General features: G+C 43.1%; 1 pseudogene; it reads right to left on the reverse strand.

Moving 5' to 3' along the window:
• Positions 1-1,025: 1,025 nt before the first annotated feature.
• The window catches only part of LOC123129584 (uncharacterized), a 54,372-nt pseudogene continuing 39,591 nt past the window's right edge, over positions 1,026-15,806 (reverse strand).

The following is a 15,806-nucleotide window of genomic DNA, read 5'->3' on the forward strand; positions in this document are numbered from 1 at the left end:
AGACGGATCAAAAGGGTAGTCATAGCTATGCTCAATGAGCAAGAAGCCCACCATGTAATTTGTAACAAGGTGTGCAAGCCGGATCAAGAGGGTAGACACAGCTATGCTCAGTGAGCAGGAAGCCCCCAAATGACCTATAATGTGATAAGCCAATAAGGCAGGATGCCTATGTTTGAACCGCGCACTGCAACAAGTTCTCTTTAGCAACCTTTAATTTTTCTTAGAACTCAAACTTGCGAGAGATGAATTCCTCCTGAACTAGATGTTGAGCCGGATATTGAGAGTTCAAAACATTGTGAGAGAGAGATTTCCCTTGAACTGGATATTGAACCGGAATCTTCTCTGATAACCCGGAACGCTTCCATTGAGCCGAAACTTTTAAATTGCGAGGCATTTTTTAAGCCGGAAATTTTCTGACGGCCTCTAAATTTTCATCCATGTAGCAGTAGCCCCCGAGACCGGGTTACTTCCCTCCAATTGACCCGGGGTTCTTGAATTTGCTAATGCTGGCAGGATTTGGTAAGTCATGTCTGTATAGCCCTCAAGTCTTAAGACAACTCGAGGAGTTGTCTTGAGATTCTCCATACTTGATCATGATATAAACCTGGTATGAGTCATTCAACAACTCAGGGACATAACGGTCCCTTTTGCAGTAGACAACTTGTCCTGATATGTCAGGTCGAAAATTATTCGCCGCGAAGTTGATGATCACTACGGTGAAGCTGAAATCGATCACGGCGAGTCGGCTGTGGGAGCAGACAAATGATTCAGCCGCGGTGTTGTAAGCCGGTGCAGACAGGCGAGTCAATCACAATCATGGTTCCGGTGAGTTGATGTAAATCGGGCCGCAAGGGCGGCGGTTTAAGCTTGTCCATGGAGCAGCACAACACTGATAAACATCTGTGCAGAATAATGCTGTCGTGAGCTCCATACCCGCGGTATTACACCACTCTGGAGTGAATAACCATCCTGATGTACTTAGACAACAGAAAATCCCGTCATGTCTGCCATGAACATGGATCAATTTACCCTGTGGATAAAAACATTAACAGCACCGCAAAAGCATGTCCCCCTTCGGTCTGCCGGGTCAACCCCTTTTTTGTATTTTTTGTCGGATGAACACGGATACCAGTGCTTGCTTTTCTAGTCCGCCGGGTCAACCACCTTTTTCTTTTGTTTTCCAACATCGGGTGGTCTGAGAATTCTCTGTGTTCCAATATCCAGAGGTCAAATCCACACACGAACGGCACCGCAAAAGCGTGTTCCCCTTCGGTCCCATACAAATTTGTGGTTTTTACTCCTCACGTAGAATGACCAATAGGCAGCAATTTTCCATCTTTGGGTATAGTCTGCTGTTTTATATAATCCATCATTATAGATACCCTCCTCCAGGTAATGGTCAAAATCCCAATCATAGCCAATGATCAGCTCTAGCAATCTTCTATGGTTGCGGAAGGGCATTCTTGCCAGCCAAATAATCCATGGGAAACATTTTGTGGACCTTCCCCAAAAATCCTCATAGTGCACTGACTGGGTTGACTTATTTGATCATATAATGATGGTCTGTGGCTACTCCATCAACCTTAGAAATTTATCTGCAACCTCCTCAAAACTACTCCCTTCATTCGAAAAAGTTTGTCCCTCAAATGGATGTATTAGTATCAAGTTAGTGCTATAAGTACATCCATTTAAGAATCAAGCTTGGGACAAGATTTTTCGGACAAAGGAGTACTAGTTAATGAGGCATCAGTGACAAGTTCTGACTTGGAGGACATGTCAGACTTGGTGCTAGTTGTAGCTAGTTCTGATCCACGTGTGCTAAGGCCTGCACCACGCAACTCAACAATCCATGTATCAAAACCCTTGTGTAGACATAAGACGAGCAAAGATTGAATCCCACCGCATTAATGTCTATTCCGGACAGTAGCATCGGTGGGTGGTTTCTCTCTGGCGCCTCCAAAGCACGAACCGCCACTCAGTGCCCAGCATGAGCGTGCAGTGCAGCTCGTCTGCCGTGCAAATCGCGGGCTTCACCCCCGCATAATCACACGCCACGGCCGCAGCTTACGGCAGAAGCGGAGCGAGGCGGAGGCACCGTGGAGGCAGCTCGGGACTGCGGGGGAGAGGTCGCGCAGCAAGGCTTCAGGACCGGCCCGAAGCAACGCCCTGATGATGGCGGCTCATAAACGGCAGGCGGCTCAAAGACAGCCGGCAAAGGCGACTTGCGGCGGAGAAGGCGGGTCAGCAACCAGGGCGGCTCATCAGCCATAATAGACAGGTACTGAAAGCGGGAAAGCGACAGCTTGAACCAAGCAAACGGGGACGCGATGACGGTGAAGCGGCTGATTCGAGGCAGGGACGTGAAGACGACCACGACAGAGGCGGGCCACCGCGAAAACGGCCGTGAAGGCCGGGCAGCTCACGACGCATGGCGGCTCGCCAGCTGCTCCAGCGGGATGAAACCGTCGAGGCGGCTCTAATGCGTGGGCGTGCAGCGGTCCAAGACGGATAGCGTCTCTCCTATGCGGGACGACCCAGTGGACAACCAGGCGGCTCAGGCGACTCCAGCGACTCTCCGGCGGTGGCTCACAGCAGGTTCAAGGCGGGCGGTGACTCGGACGCGGGCTCGATGGCGAGGCCGGCGGGACAGCGGGCCAGTCCGATGAGAACGAGGCAGAGGCGGCGACTTTTTGCGAGGTTGAAGCGGCTCACAAACTTGAAGTAGGAGCGGCTCTCCTATGCAGCACTTTAGGAGGCTGCGGAGGAGGGCGGCGCGGTCGTGCCGGCGAGCTCACAGCGGCGAGGCACGGCTCACGGCGGAGACTGACAAGGCACGGAGGCGGAGCAGAGGTGCCTCGAGGCCGGGCAGCTCGGAACGATTTCGAGCAGAAGTAGCCGGTTGTGGTGGAACGTCAGTACAAGCTGGCTAGGCCAAGGCAGAGGCGAAGCCATGGCTGTGGAGGTGAGGGTCAGCCCAAAGCGAAGCTGCAAAGGGCGATTTCAGAGGCGACGGAGGTGGCACAAAGCCGGACCAGATCCGGTTGACTCTCTGCTTCATGAGAGGGAAGTGGCCACTTCTGAAATTTTTGCTTAAACTATGAACCGTTGTGTCGGCTAATTCTGATTGGAAACAACTCTTCAGACTTGATTTTTGCATATCTTCGGATTGGACGCATCTATTTCGGCGAATCCCTGTTGATTCTGCAGAAAGCGCACATGCCGGGAACGATGGCAATGTTAAGTCCCCGGGCCGTACGAAAATAACCTTTTCATGATCTGTTTAACTAAACACACACGACGTTGTTCCGCCGGATCATGGTGTTTCTCGATGGAAATCCGGTCGGTTTCACCGACGCGCAACTGCTTTAAAAATTGATATAGGCTTCCATTGGATTGTCTGTCCATCTTGTCAACTCAGCAATTTTGCAGTGACGCACCCGACGTAAGCCTAATCTCTTTGAATTCTTCTTTATCCAATTGTTCATGAGCTTCTCGATCCTTGAAAAAAACCCCTTCAAAAACTCAACACCACCGTGCGTAGGTTCCACGATGGGCGTCAACTATCATGAATTTGTCACGGCAGATGTCCTTAGTGTGAGGATGTAATGTCTCGGATGAAACATTCCATAATTGTAACTTAAACTCTTGCCATTTCCAGCAATGTTATATGTTATATCCTTCATGGTTGGGTTTTGTCCTTGTTTTGCATTTTGTTCATGTCATGCATTTCATCTCTTATCATCATGTGCATCTCATTTGCATTCGTGTTCGTCTCATGCATCTGGTCATTTTCCCCGTTGTCCGTTTCGGAATCCGACACTCACACATGCGTCCGTTGCATCTCTCAGATCTCGTCTCGTGAGCGGGAGAAAAACGTTCTCGGAATGGACCGAGATTTGTCGAGTGGCATTGGTACATCACCGGTAGGCTTCCTGTCAAATTTCGTTCCATCTGAAGGTCGTTTGATGCCCCAACGGTTAACCGTGTAACCGCCAAAATCCCTCTCTCTTTACAGCCCAACACCCCTTCATAAAAGCCCACTAGCCCATCTAAACCCCCTCCTTATTATCCGTCGTTGGATCATGATCGTGTGGGCGAAAACTGCACCTCATTTGGACTCTCCTAACTCCCTCTATCTATAAAAAGGCCTCCCCCGTCCAAATTTCGGACGAAACCCTAGCCTCCTCCTTCCTCCCGCCGCTGGATGTGTCCACCCCGTGTCGGACATGTCCGGCCGCGCCGCTCGAGCCAATCGTGGCCTACAACATCGCCCCGCCACCGTCTCCCACCGCGCGCCGCCGCGGGCCCGCGAGCCCAGATTCGGCCCGAACCGTCCTGCGCCCACGCGCCGTTCACCGCCGCCCGCATCTCCGCCCCACCTCTCGGCGCGCGCTGCTACCTCTTGAGCACTGCATTGGTTTTCCCTTGAAGAGGAAAGGGTGATGCAGCAAAGTAGTGTAAGTATTTCCCTCAGTTTTTGAGAACCAATGTATCAAACCATTAGGAGATCACGCTCGAGTCCCACGCACCTACACAAACAAATAAGAACCTCGCAACCAGTGCGATAAAGGGATTGTCAATCCCATCACGGTCACGTACGAGAGTGAGATCTGACAGATATGATAAGATAATATTTTTGGTGTTTTTATGATAAAGAGAAATAAAGATGCAAAGTAAAATAAACGGCAAAGGAAATAACTAAGTGTTGGAAGATTAATATGACGGAAGATAGACCCGGGGGCCATAGGTTTCACTAGTGGCTTCTCTCAAGAGCATAAGTATTACGGTGGGTAAACGAATTACTATCGAGGAATTGATAGAATTGAGCATAGTTATGAGAATATCTAGGTATGATTATGTATATAGGCATCACGTCCGCGATAAGTAGACCGAAATGATTCTGCATCTACTACTATTACTCCACACATCGACCGCTATCTAGCATGCATCTATAGTATTAAGTTCATAAGAACAGAGTAATGCTTTAAGTAAGATGACATGATGTAGAGGGATAAACTCAGGCAATATGATATAAATCCCATATTTTTATCCTCGATGGCAACAATACAATACGTGTCAGTTCCCTTTCTGTCACTGGGATCGAGCACCATAAGATTGAACCCAAAGCTAAGCACTTCTCCCATTGCAAGAAAGATCAATCTAGTAGGCCAAACCAAACTGATAATTCGAAGAGACTTGCAAAGATAAACCAATCATACATAAAAGAATTCGGAGGAGATTCAAATATTGTTCATAGATAAACTGGATCATAAACCCACAATTCATCGAATCTCGACAAACACACCGCAAAAGAAGATTACATCGAATTGATCCCCAAGAAGATCGAGGAGAACTTTGTATTGAGATCCAAAGAGAGAGAAGAAGCCATCTAGCTAATAACTATGGACCCGTAGGATGAAGTAAACTACTCACACATCACCGGAGAGGCCATGGAGTTGATGTAGAGGCCCTTCGTGATCAATGCCCCCTCTGGCAGAGCTCCGGAAAAGGCCCCGAGATGGGATCTCTTGGGTACATAAGGTTGCGGCGGTGGAATTAGGTTTTCGTGGTGCTCCTGGATGGTTCGGGGATACGTGGATATATATATAGGAGGAAGAAGTACATCGGTGGAGCATCGAGGGGGCCATGAGGGTGGAGGGCGCGCCCGGGGGGGGGGGGGGGTAGGCGCGCCCCCTGCCTCGTGCCGTCCTCGATCGTTTCTTGACTCCCACTCCAAGTCTCCTGGATCACGTTTGTTGAGAAAATCACGTTCCCGAAGGTTTCATTCCATTTGGACTCCGTTTGATATTCCTTTTCTTCGAAACAATAGGCAAAAAAATAGCAATTTGGGCTGGGCCTCCGATTAGTAGATTAGTCCCAAAAATGATATAAAAGTGTAAAATAAAGCCCATTAACATCCAAAATAGATAATATAATAGCATGGAGCAATCAAAAATTATAGATATGTTGGAGACGTATCAAGCATCCCCAAGCTTACTTCCTGCTTGTCCTCGAGTAGGTAAATGATAAAAGAAGAATTTTTGATGTGGAATGCTTTCTAACATATTTTTCAATGTAATTTTTCTTTATTGTGGCATGAATGTTCAGACCCAAAAGATTCAAGATAAAAGTTTAATATTGACATAGAAATAATAATACTTTAAGCATACTAACTAAGCAATCGTGTCTTCTCAAAATAACATGGCCAAAGAAAGTTATCTCTAAAAAATCATATAGTCTGGCTATGCTCTATCTTCACCACACAAAATATTTAAATCATGCACAACCCCGATGACAAGCCAAGCAATTGTTTCGTACTTTTGATGTTCTCAAACTTTTTCAATCTTCATGCAATATATGAGCGTGAGCCATGGATATAGCACTATATGTGGAATAGATGGTGGCTGTGGAGAAGACAAAAAGGAGAAGATAGTCTCACATCAACTAGGCGTATCAACGGGCTATGGAGATGTCCATTAGTAGATATCAATGTGAGTGAGTAGGGATTGCCATGCAACGGATGCACTAGAGCTATAGGTATATGAAAGCTCAACAAAAGAAACTAAGTGGGTGTGCATCCAACTTGCTTGCTCATGAAGACCTAGGGCATTTTGAGGAAGCCCATCGTTGGAATATACAAGCCAAGTTCTATAATGAAAAATTCACGCTAGTATATGAAAGTTATATCATAGGAGACTCTCTATCATGAAGATCATGGTGCTACTTTGAAGCACAAGTGTGGAAAAGGGATAGTATCATTGTCCCTTCTCTCTTTTCCTCTCATTTTTAGGCCTTCTTCTTTTTTATGGCCTTTCTCCCTTTTTTTCGTCCGGAGTCTCATCCCGACTTGTGGGGGAATCATAGTCTCCATCATCCTTCCCTCACTGGGACAATGCTCTAATAATGATGATCATCACACTTTATTTACTTACAACTCAAGAATTACAACTCGATACTTAGAACAAAATATAACTCTATGTGAATACCTCCGGCAGTGTACCGGGATGTGCAATGATGCATGAGTGACATGTATGAAGAATTATGAACGGTGGATTTGCCACAAATACGATGTCAAGTACATGATCATGCAAGCAATATGACAATGATGAAGCGTGTCATAATAACGGAACGGTGGAAAGTTGCATGGCAATATATCTCGGAATGGCTATGGAAATGTCATAATAGGTAGGTATGGTGGCTGTTTTGAGGAAGGTATATGGTGGGTTTAAGATACCGGCAAAAGTTGCACGATACTAGAGATGCTAGCAATGGTGGAAGGGTGAGAGTGCGTATAATCCATGGACTCAACATTAGTCATAAACAACTCACATACTTATTGCAAAAATCTCTTAGTTATCGAAACAAAGTATTACGCGCATGCTCCTAGGGGGATAGATTGGTAGGAAAAGACCATTGCTCGTCCCCGACCGCCACTCATAAGGAAGACAATCAATAAATAAATCATGCTCCGACTTCATCACATAACGGTTCACCATACGTGCATGCTACGAGAATCACAAACTTCAACACAAGTATTCAACGCACTTCTATGAAAGTTTTTATATTACAGCAAATTTCCATGTTGTTCTAAAGGAATCTCAAAATAATATAAGATAAGCATGAGATATCAATAGTTTCTATAAAACAAATCCACCACCGTGCTTCAAAAGATATAAGTGAAGCACTAGAGCAAAAACTATATAGCTCAAAAGATATAAGTGAAGCACATAGAGTATTCTAATAAATTTCAAATCATGTGAGTCTCTCTCAAAACGTGTGTATAGAAAGGATGATTGTGGTAAATCAAAAAGAAAAGACTCAAATCATACAAGACGCTCCAAGCAAAACACATATCATGTGGTGAATAAAAATATAGCTCAAAGTAAAGTTACCGATAGACAAAGACGAAAGAGGGGATGCCTTCCAGGGCATCCCCAAGCTTAGGCTTTTTGGTATCCTTGAATTTTACATTGGGGTGCCATGGGAATCCCCAAGCTCAGGCCCTTGCCACTCATTGTTCCATAATTCATCAAGACTTTACTCAAAACTTGAAAACTTCACAGCACAAAACTCAAAATAGAAAATCTCGTGAGCTCCGTTAGCGAAAGAAAACAAAACACCACTTCAAGCCACTGTAATGAACTCATTCTTGATTTATATCGGTGTTAAACCTACTGTATTCCAACTTCTCTATGGTTTATAAACTCTTTTACTAGCCATAGATTCATCAAAATAAGCAAACAATAGACGAAAAACAGAATCTGTCAAAAACAGAACAGTCTGTAGTAATTTGTAGCTAACGCAAACTCTGGAACCCAAAAAATTCTAAAATAAATTTCTGGACGTGGGGAATTTATCTATTAATAATCAGAAAAAGTAATTAACTAAATAGAACTTTCCAAATAAAAATGGCAACAATTCTCGTGAGCGCTAAAGTTTCTGTTTTTTACAGCAAGATCAAAAAGACTTTCGCCAAGTCTTTCCAACGGTTCTACTTGGCACAAACACTAATTAAACACAAAAACACAACCAAAACAGATGCTATATAAATTATTTATTACTAAATAGGATCAAAAAGCAAGGAATAAAAATAAAATTGGGTTGCCTCCCAACAAGCGCTATCGTTTAACGCCCCTAGCTAGGCATAAAAGTGAAGATAGATCTAGGTATTGCCATCTTTGGTTGGCAATCCATAAGTGGCTCTCATAATAGATTCATATGGTAATTTAATTTTCTTTCTAGGGAAGTGTTCCATGCCTTTATTTAATGGAAATTGGAATTTAATATTCCCTTCCTTCATATCAATAATTGCACCAATTGTTCTAAGGAAAGGTCTACCAAAAATAATAGGACATGAAGGATTGCAATCTATATCAAGAACAATGAAATCTACAGGCACATAGTTCCTATTTGCAACAATAAGAACATCATTAATTCTTCCCATAGGTTTCTTAGTAGTGGAATTCACAAGGTGCAAGTTTAAAGAACAATCATCAAAATCACAGAAACCTAGCAAATCACACAAAGTTTTTGGAGTCGTGGAAACACTAGCACCCAAATCGCACAAAAGCATAACACTCATGATCTTTAATTTTAATTTTTATTGTAGGTTCCCACTCGTCATAAAGTTTTCTAGGGACAAAAACTTCCAACTCAAGTTTTTCTTCATAAGATTGCATCAAAGCATCAACGATATGTTTAGTAAAAGCTTTATTTTGACTACAAGCATGAGGGTAATTTAGCACGGATTGCAACAAGGAAATAAAATCTATCAAAGAGAAATTATCATAATTAAATTCCTTGAAATCCAAGATAGTGGGTTCATTGCTATTTAAAGTTTTGAACTCTTCAATCCCACTTTTATCAATTTTTGCATCAAGATCTAAAAACTCAGACTTTTTGGAAAGTCTTCTAGGTAAAGGTGACTCATCTTCAGTCCCATCATTATCAAGATTAATATTACAAAACAAAGATTTAATAGGGGACACATCAATAACTTTTAGATCTTCATCCTTATTATCATGAAAACTAGAAGAACACGCTTTCACAAAGCAATCTTTCTTAGCACGCATCCTAGCGGTTCTTTCTTTGCACTCATCAATGGAAACTCTCATGGCTTTGAGAGACTAATTGATATCATGCTTAGGTGGAATAGATCTAAGTTTCAAAAAATCAATGTCAAGAGAAATTCTATCAACGTTCCTAGCCAATTCATCAACCTTAAGCAATTTTTCTTCAAGCAAAGCATTGAAATTCTTTTGCGAACTCATAAACTCCTTAACACTAGTCTCAAATTCAGAGGGCATATTATTAAAATTTCCATAAGAATTGTTGTAGGAATTACCATAATTATTAGAGGAATTACTAGGAAACGGCCTATAATTAAAATTACCTCTATACGCGTTGTTACCAAAATTGTTCCTACCAACAAAATTCACATCCATAGATTCATTATTATTATCAATCAAGGTAGACAAAGGCATATCATTAGGATTAGTTGGAGCACTCTTATTAGCAAATAATTTCATAAGTTCATCCATCTTTCCACTCAAAACATTAATTTCTTCTATCACATGCACTTTTTTACTAGTAGATCTTTCGGTGTGCCATTGAGAATAATTAACCATAATATTATCTAGGAGTTTAGTACCTTCTTCTAAAGTGATTTCCATAAAAGTGCCTCCCGCGGCCGAATCTAAAAGATTTCTAGAAGCAAAATTCAATCCGGCATAAAAATTCTGTATAATCATCCATAAATTCAAACCATGTGTAGGGAACTTACATATCATTAATTTCATCCTCTCCCAAGATTGTGTAACATGTTCATGATCAAGTTGCTTAAAATTCATAATATCATTTCTAAGAGAGATGATTTTATCGGGAGGAAAATACTTAGAGATAAAATTATCTTTGCACTTATTCCATGAATCAATACTAGTTTTAGGCAAAGACGAAAACTAAATTTTAGAACGATATCTAAGAGAAAACGGAAATAGCTTCAATTTAACGATATCATTGTCCACGTCTTTCTTCTTTTGCATATCACACAAATCAACAAAATTATTTAGATGGGTAGTGGCATCTTCACTAGGAATGCCGGCGAATTGATCTTTCATGACAAGATTCAACAAAGCAGCATTAATTTCACAAGATTCAGCATCGGTAAGAGGAGCAATCGGAGTGCTAAGAAAATCACTGTTGTTGGTATTGGTAAATTCACTCAATTTAGTATTATATTGAGCCATCATGACAAACAAGCAATCCAACACACAAGCAAACAAGAACCAGGCAAAAAGGCAAATAGAAAAAGAGAAGGGGAACGGAAGGAGAGGGCGAGAGGAAAAGACGGCGAATAAAACGGCAAGGGTGAAGTGGGGGAGAGAAAAACGAGAGGCAAATGGCAAATAATGTAATGCGAGGGATAAGAGTTTGTGATGGGTACTTGGTATGTCTTGACTTGTGCATAGACTCCACCAACGGTGCCAAAAATGGCTCGTTGTTAAGAGTCAAATCTTGACTTGACTTGGCGCGAGTCTCCCCTTCAACGGCGCCAGAAATTCTTCTTGCTACCTCTTGAGCACTGCGTTGGTTTTCCCTTGAAGTGGAAAGGGTGATGCAACAAAGTAGCTTAAGTATTTCCCGCAGTTTTTGAGAACCAAGGTATCAATCCAGTAGGAGATCACGCTCGAGTCCCACGCACCTACACAAACAAATAAGAACCTTGCAACCAACGCGATAAAGGGGTTGTCAATCCCTTCACGGTCACTTACGAGAGTGAGATCTGATAGATATGATAAGATAATATTTTTGCTATTTTTATGATAAAGAGAAATAAATATGAAAAGTAAAATAAACGACAAAGGAAATAACTAAGTGTTGGAAGATTAATATGATGGAAGATAGACCTGGGGGCCATAGGTTTCACTAGTGGCTTCTCTCAAGAGCATAAATTATGGTGGGTAATCGAATTACTGCCGAGCAATTGATAAAATTAAACATAGTTATGAGAATATCTAGGTATGATCATGTATATAGGCATCACGTCCGTGACAAGTAGACCAAAACGATTCTGCATCTACTACTATTACTCCACACATCGACCGCTATCCAGCATGCATCTACAGTATTAAGTTCATAAGAACAGAGTAATGCTTTAAGTAAGATGACATGATGTAGAGGGATAAACTCATGCAATATGATATAAACCCCATCTTTTTATCCTCATTGGCAACAATACAATACGTGTCGGATCCCTTTCTGTCACTGGGATCGAGCACCGTAAGATTGGACCCAAAGCTAAGCAATTCTCCCATTGCAAGAAAGATCAATCTAGTAGGCCAAACCAAACTGATAATTCGAAGAGACTTGCAAAGATAAACCAATCATATATAAAAGAATTCAGAGGAGATTCAAATATTGTTCATAGATAAACTGGATCATAAACCCACAATTCATCGGATCTCGACAAACACACCGCAAAAGATGATTACATCGAATAGATCTCCAAGAAGATCGAGGAGAACTTTGTATTGGGATCCAAAGAGAGAGAAGAAGCCATCTGGCTAATAACTATGGACCCGTAGGTCTGAAGTAAACTACTCACACATCACCGGAGAGGCCATGGAGTTGATGTAGAGGCACTCCATGATCAATACCCCTCCGGCGGAGCTCCGGAAAAGGCCCCAAGATGGGAACTCTCGGGTACAGAAGGTTGTGGCGGTGGAATTAGGTTTTCGTGGTGCTCCTGGATGTTTGGGGGATACGTGGATATATATAGGAGGAAGAAGTACGTCGGTGGAGCATCGAGGGGCCCACGAGGGTGGAGGGCGCGCCTAGGGGGGGGGGTAGGCGCGCCCCCTGCCTCGTGCCCTCATCGATCGTTTCTCGATGCCCACTCCAAGTCTCCTGGATCACGTTTGTTGAGAAAATCATGTTCCCGAAGGTTTCATTCCGTTTGGACTCCGTTTGATATTCCTTTTCTTCGAAACCCTAAAATAGGCAAAAAACAGCAATTTGGGCTGGGCCTCCGATTAGTAGGTTACTCCCAAAAATGATATAAAAGTTTAAAATAATGCCCATTAACATCCAAAATAGATAATATAATAGCATGGAGCAATCAAAAATTATAGATACGTTGGAGACGTATCACGCGTCGCCCTTCGCCGCCGCCCGCTCCACCGTCGCCGCCTTGCGCCGCCGCCTCCGCGCGCCGCCGAATCCTGCACCGCCCAAGCCGGCCGCCGCCGCCACCGCGCCACCCCACTGCCTCGCCACCGCCCGACGAGCTCACCAGCCGCCGCCTCGCCGTCGTCTTCTCCGACGAGATCCATCAGAGGGTGGATCAGATCCACTAGGACGCCATACAAACGTCGCGCCTGTCCCGAATCTCCTCGTCCCGCACTGCTTTGTCCGCATTGAATTTTTGCGAGGTTGCTTTCTTCCAAGTCCCCAGATCTGTTAATCCATGTGTGCATCTTTGAGTGGCCCTAACTCCATGCTTGTAGCACCGTTTTGCGTGCATAATATACCGAAATGTTCATCTCGTGATGCTCTACATGCTAGTGTCATTTGCATGCATGTTACTGTCCATATTGATGCCCTAATCTTCGTTGCAAAAGTGCTAAATGATGTTATCTGTTGGAACTATCATAACTTGCTGATGTGTCTTTTCCATAGCATTTTGTGTGTTCATCTTTTGAGCATCATGTCTACGTGTTTTAGGAGCATCTTCATGCCATCTTTAAAGTGGTGCAAGCCTTGTATTTTTATGTTCCCTGTGGTGACTAGCACAAGCATGCCAAGTAGGTCACTTGATGTTGTTGTTTTCAGCCACTTAGTTTTTTTGCCGAGTCTTTTCCTGTCACATTAGGTTGTTATGTTGACTTGTTGCCACAAGTAGATCCATGCATATTTTGGTGAAGTTTAGTAAGAGTGTTTTGAAGATATGGTTATGCTCTTTCCATTCATGCCTTTGTTTATAATTATGGGGTACTGTAGCTTGTCATTATCATGCTCTCCTTTTGCTACATATTGTTGTTGTTAGTCTGTTAACAGGAAGTGCAATTTTTCCATGTGTTTTTCTAGTGATCCTTGTACCCTATGACCATGCTATTGCTATGTTTAGCTTCATAAATGTGTCTTCTTACTGTTAGTTGCTTTGTGATGCCCTGAAATGCTTTGTGATGAGTGGCACAAGCTTGCAAAGTCTGAAACTTGTTTCATATCACTTGCCATGTTTGCATTGAGGCTACCATCTTTTCTGTGCATCTTTGGCTCACGTTCAGTAAGGGAGTTTTGTTCATTGACTTTAGTACTAGCATGCCATGCCCTTATTTGCCATGATATGTCCCTATAGCATCTGGTTTACTAGCTCTAAACATTGCTACCCGATGCTGTTTTTGTCAAGATCAATGAAAAACTGCAAAATCTGTAAACTGATTGTCAGTTGCATTTTTGCCATGCTGTTTTAAACTTGTTCTAGTGAGTTCTAGAAGGACCTCAGTGTTCATAATTTGTAGAGATTCACCTGTACTTCACTGCTATGTGTTTTGTTTTTATGTTGGAGTGTTGTAGCATGTTTTCATGATGCATCTTAAGTGCTATGGTGCTGTTAAGCACAGTTTTGCATTGTTCTTGTTTTGCTCGTCATTTGCAAAACGTGCATCGGTTTCTGGTGACCCTTATATCGATTTCGGCCGAAATCTCCTAACCTATCCAGTGGCATGCTAGATTTTCCAAGTTAATGCCATGATCATCTTTTTCCTTCCAGAGTACCCATATGCATTGCACATCATATCTTGCATCACATGTCATGTCTTGCATCAAGTTGCTTGTGCATTGCACCCTGATTGATTGTTGTTCTGTTGCTTGTGTTCTTTCTTTGCGTAGAGCCGGGAGACAAGTTCGTGAATGAGGATCCTATTGAGTACGTTTACGAGGATCAAGCTTTCAACAACTCTGAGAATTTTGCAGGCAAGATGATCATTACCCCCGATATCACTTCTATTTTTGCTTGCTAGTTGTTCGTTCTATCGCTATGTCACGCTACCTACCACTTGTTTACCATGCCTCCCATATTGCCATGTTAAGCCTCTAACCCACCTTTCCTAGCAAACCGTTGTTTAGCTATGTTACCGCTTTTGCTCAGCCCCTCTTATAGCGTTGCTAGTTGCAGGTGCCTTGCAGGTGGTTCCATGTTGGAGCATGGATATGTTGGGATATCACAATATCCCTTATTTAATTAATGTATCTATATACTTGTTAAAGGGTGGAAGGCTTGGCCTTTTCCTTGGTGTTTTTTTCCACTCTTGCCGCCCTAGTTTCTGTCATACCGGTGTTATGTTCCTTGATTCCGCGTCCCTAACACGGTGAGGGTTTATGGGCCCCTCTTGATAGTTCGCTTTGAATAAAACTCCTCCAACAAGGCCGAACATTGGTTTTACCATTTGCCTAATAACAACTAAAAACTTGCATAGGGACTTTCCGGACCCCGTGGACTTAATCAACAACCCGGGCAAGTGCTCCTCATGAGTGTTGGTCCAAACCGAGTAGACCGCGGGGCCGCCTCGGGGAAAATCGAGGTATTTGGTATATACCTGTAGGCTGACCCATCCGGTGTACCCTGAGAACGAGATACGCGCAACTCCTATCAGGCTAGGTTGGTGCATCGGGAGGTCTTGCTGGACTAGTTTACCATCGTCGAAATATCTTGTGCACCGGGATTCCTGCTACCTCTTGAGCTTGCGTTGGTTTTCCCATGAAGAGGAAAGGGTGATGCAGCACAGTAGCGTAAGTATTTCCCTCAGTTTTGAGAACCAAGGTATCAATCTAGTAGGAGACTACACGCAAGTCCTTCGTACTTGCACAAACAAACAAGAACCTCGCAACCAACATGATAAAGGGGTTGTCTACCCCTTCACAGTCACTTACGACAGTGAAATCTGATAAAAATAATAAGATAAATTTTTTGGTATTTTTATTGTATAGATTGGGAAATAAAGATTGCAAAATAGAAATAGCAAGTTGATTGGAAAATAATATGATGGATGATAGACCCGAGGGCCATAGGTTTCACTAGTGGCTTCTCTCAAGATAGCAAATTCTACGGTGGGTGAACAAATTATTGTCGAGCAATTGATAGAAAAGCACATAGTTATGAGAATATCTAGGCATGATTATGTATATAGGCATCACATCTGCGACAAGTAGACCGAAGCGATTCTGCATCTACTACTATTACTCCACACATCGACCGCTATCCAACATGCATCTAGAGTATTAAGTTCATACGAACAGAGTAACGCATT

Source organism: Triticum aestivum, chromosome 6A (assembly GCF_018294505.1).
Source record: "Triticum aestivum cultivar Chinese Spring chromosome 6A, IWGSC CS RefSeq v2.1, whole genome shotgun sequence".
In the NCBI taxonomy this organism is placed as follows: Eukaryota; Viridiplantae; Streptophyta; class Magnoliopsida; order Poales; family Poaceae; genus Triticum; species Triticum aestivum.